The sequence below is a fragment of the Armigeres subalbatus genome, chromosome 2 (assembly GCF_024139115.2).
Source record: "Armigeres subalbatus isolate Guangzhou_Male chromosome 2, GZ_Asu_2, whole genome shotgun sequence".
Taxonomy (NCBI): domain Eukaryota; kingdom Metazoa; phylum Arthropoda; class Insecta; order Diptera; family Culicidae; genus Armigeres; species Armigeres subalbatus.
The window spans coordinates 222,276,552-222,280,902 of record NC_085140.1 but is presented as its reverse complement, the minus strand read 5'-3'; positions in this window follow the sequence as shown (position 1 = coordinate 222,280,902).

Here is a 4,351-nt window from a genome sequence, read left to right as displayed (position 1 = left end):
TACTCTGTCATATTGCAATATAGGTGATAACGGGCTGTTATGCTGTTATGTATGGTTATGGGCATAACCACACAGCATAACACAATTTCAATTTCAGAACGGAAAATGTTAAATAGAGTGAGGGGTTCGTTAGTCACTTGTGAGTGGCAAAAAATAAAAACAAGCGTTTGAACCAAGCGTCTTAAATCTTGCGACTTTCTGGATGCAAACGATTGCAATCCATGGACTTTGATTTTTTAGTGCGAGTAAAAAAAATGTCGTCGTCAGCCACTTTGGTCGCGAGTGGTATTTGTTGTGCCGGTAAAGGCAGTGCTAATTAAATAATTTTAAATGGCGCGGCGCGGGTTATAATCGTCTTGGTAAGTTATCTCCATCCGCGAAATGTACTCGGTCGTTTTTTTTTGTTAAAAAGTGTTCAATGGAAAGTGAAATTATTCCGCAAATTGTTTGAGTGGAAGCTGTCTGGTAAAAACGTAAGTGAAAAACTATGTTCATGTTTTCTTCCTTCGATAGAACCGCTGTTTCTAATGCATTGAGCAGCGAGAGATGAGAAATATCTCCAGAAAAGAAATTCATGAAGCTTGAAAAGTGTGTAAAAATGGGCAAATACGGCAGGATGAATTTACCTGAAAAATATGCGCATGAGAAGTGATACAAGTAATCTATAGTTGAAAGAAGTTTTATAAATTTATAGGAGTCAAAACAAGAGAGTATTATTATTATTATTTATTCAGACCTATTCAGACTAAGGCCGAAGTGGCCTGTGCGGTATATAAGAGTCTTCTCCATTCGGCTCGGTTCATGGCTACACGTCGCCAACCACGCAGTCTACGGAGGGTCCGTAAGTCATCTTCCACCTGATCGATCCACCTTGCCCGCTGCGCACCTCGCCTTCTTGTGCACTCCTCCTCCTTCACGTACCGTCCGCCATCTGCACCCCACCATAGATGGTACGCAGCACTTTCCCTTCGGAAACTCCAAGTGCGCGTTGGTCGCTCCACGAGCATCGTCCAGGTCTCGTATCCGTAGAGGATTGCCGGTCTAATGAGTGTTTTATAGATAATCTAATTTGGTACGGCGGCGAACTCTATTCAATCGGAGCGTCTTGCGGAGTCCAAAGTATGTACGGTTTCCAGCCACGATGCGTCTCCGAATTTCTCTGCTGGTATAATTTTCGGCAGACACCAGTGAGCCCAAGTACACAATTTCTTCTATCACCTCGATTTCGTTTAGCGCGGATTTCGTCACCACCGATGCCAACTCGCGATGGGTGGCTCACATTGTCTTCTCTTGAACCTCTTCCTATCATGTACTTCGTCTTCGACGTGTTGATGACTAGTCCGATCCGCTTGGCTTCCCTCTTCAGTCTGATGTAGGCTTCCTCCATCTTCTCAAAGTTACGTTCCATAATATCTATGTCGTCGGCGAAGCCAAATAGCTGGACGGACTTATTGAAAATTGTACCACTCGTGTTAATCCCTGCTCTTCGTATTACCCCTTCCAAAGCGATGTTGAATAGCAGACACGAAAGACCATCACCTTGCCGTAACCCTCTGCGGGTGTCAGTTTATCCGGGAAACCGTGTTCGTACATTAGCTGCCAAAGCTGGTCCCGATCGATTGTACAGGGTTGTTACGACTACGCGGATTTCTTGAATTTCCCGGATTTCGCGATTTTCGCGGATTTGGCGCGGATTTACATAACGATTTTAAAGTTTCGCGCGGATTTGGGCGGATTTAGTTTTAGGAGAAAATTTAATAAATAAACAGCTAGATCTAAGGACGTTTATTTGAAGATTAGTTTAATGTCTGTTTACTTACTTACTTGCGGGTCCTGTACACCTCCGGTGGTGCAAAGGGCCGACTTGAAAGATCTCCATCCTGAGCGTTGCCCGGCTATCGCTTTAACCTGTTGCCAGGTTAGATTTCGGTCGACTTCTTTTATTTCTTTATTGAGGCTTCGCCGCCATGAGCCTCTGGGTCTGCCTCTGCTGCGATGTCCCGCTGGGTTCCAGTCTAATGCTTGTTTACAGATTTCGTTTCCGCCCCTCGCCGACCCAGCCCCACTTCCGATCCTGAATTTCTGTTGCTATCGGCCTTCTGGTGACAACAACGATGGAACTCGTTGTTTGAGATCCAGCTGTGGGGCCACCAGACCCGAATTATATACCGCAGGCATCTGTTAATGAACACCTGCAGCCGTTGAGTGTTCTCCACTGATACACACCATGTTTCGCTAGCGTATAACAGCACAGATTTCACGTTAGAGTTGAAAATTCGTATTTTGGTGCGTTCACTTATCTGCCTGTTTTTCCAGATATTTCTTAAACTCGTAAAGGCAGCCCTTGCTTTCTTGATCCGTGCGCTCATTGGCGTCGATCTTGGTACCGCTGTCTGACGCCATTTGGCTACCAAGATATTGGAAGCTTTCAACATTCTCCACTGGTTGCCCGGCTACTGTGAAACTGGAAGGAGTCACCGTGTTTACATCCCACGATTTGGTTTTGTTGACGTTGATGACTAAACCTGCCGAAGAGGAGCGCTCGGCAAGGTCGTTGAGCTTACTCTGCATATCAGAGCGCCGTTGCGCGAGGAGTGCAACATCATCCGCCAATTCGAAGTCATTTAGGTGCTCCATGGTTATAGGCTGCCATAACAGCCCGCGGTTTGGTTCACGGTCAATCGCATCTACCAGAATCTCATCGATTACGATGAGAAACAGTAACGGTGATAGAATACATTCTTGCCTCACACCAACTACGACCCAGATAGGGTCGGACAAGACCCCATTGTGCAGCACTATATACGAGAAGGCCTTGTACTGTGCCTCGAGTAGGCCGATGATTTCCCTGGAACCCCTGTGCGTCTCAGGGCGCCCCACATATTCTCGTGAATGAGACGGTCGAAAGATTTTTGGTAGTCATTGACTACCAAGCAAAGGGACTCTTGGAATTCGTTGACATGCTCCACAATCATACGGAGCGTGGCAATATGGTCCACACAGGATCTTCCGGCACGGAATCCGGCTTGCTGCCGCCGGAGAGTCGCATCGATCTTCTCCTGAATCCGGGCTAGGATAATTTTGCACAGAACTTTAAAACGGTACACAGCAACATAGTGCCCCACCAGTTATCGCATACAGTCAGGTCACCCTTTTATACCTTGCATCCAGTCGATCGCAAAAGTTGCGGTGTCCCAGATATTACGAAATAAACGATGCAGTAGTTGAGCGGATGTCATGGGGTCAGCTTTGAGCATCTCGGCTGATATGCGGTCGACCCCTGGGGCTTTATTTGATTTCATGCTTTGGATGGCTGGTTGAATCTCTAGCAGTGATGGAGCTTCGGTATTGGTGATGGCCTGGCTGGCACTTGAAAAGTTGTTCGAAGTGCTCGAACCAGCGTTTCAGCTGGTCAGTTGGGTCGGTCAATAACTGATCATTCACGTCTTTCACTGGCTTAAGCGTCGTGAGATATCGTAGAGGAGGCGAATGTCCCCGGTTGCGGCGGCTCTCTCTCCTTCGTCGGCCAGAGAGTCTGCCCACGCTCGCTTGTCCTGTCGACATAAGCTTTTTATTTCCTTCTCAAGAGCCGCGTATCGTTGGCGGGCTAAGACTTTGGCTCCTCTGGTTTTCGATCGCTCTATCGCGGCTTTGGCTTCTCTTCGCTCCTCTATCTTCCTCCAGGTCTCATCGGTGATCCATTGTTTTCTCTGGGTGCGTAGTTCGCCCAGATTGTTCTCGCTGGTGGCGATGAAGGCATTCTTGATGGCGGTCCATTGGTCTTCCACGCTGCCACCTTCCGGAATATCTGCAGCACGCGTCTCCAGCTCTTCAACGAAGGACCGTTTCACCGTGGCATCTTCCAGTCGGCGTGTGTTGAATCGTCGTCCAACTCTTTCCTCCTGCCGACGAATCCGCGCAATGCGCAGGCGTATTTCGCCGATGAGGAGGTAATGATCAGACGCGACTACGGCACTTCGGTTATTTCGTACATCAAGAAGGCTCTGTTTCCATTTTCGGCTGTTGGAGATGTGGTCGATTTCATTTTCTGATTTGAGACCCACGTGACCTTGTGAACCGGTCGATGAGGGAAGAGCGATCCCCCGATCACCATGTCGTTATTACCACAAAATTCTGCGAACAGCTCTTCGTTTTCGCTCATTTCTCCGAGACCATGGCGTCCCATAATGCGCTCATGGTTCGAGTTGTCGGATCCGATCTTCGCATTGAAGTCGCCCAAACAGATCTTGATATCACCCTTCGGAATTCTATCTACGACGGCATTGAGTTGACTGTAGAAGTTCTCTTTGTCTTGCAGATCGGCAGCATCGGTTGGCGCATAACATTGGAT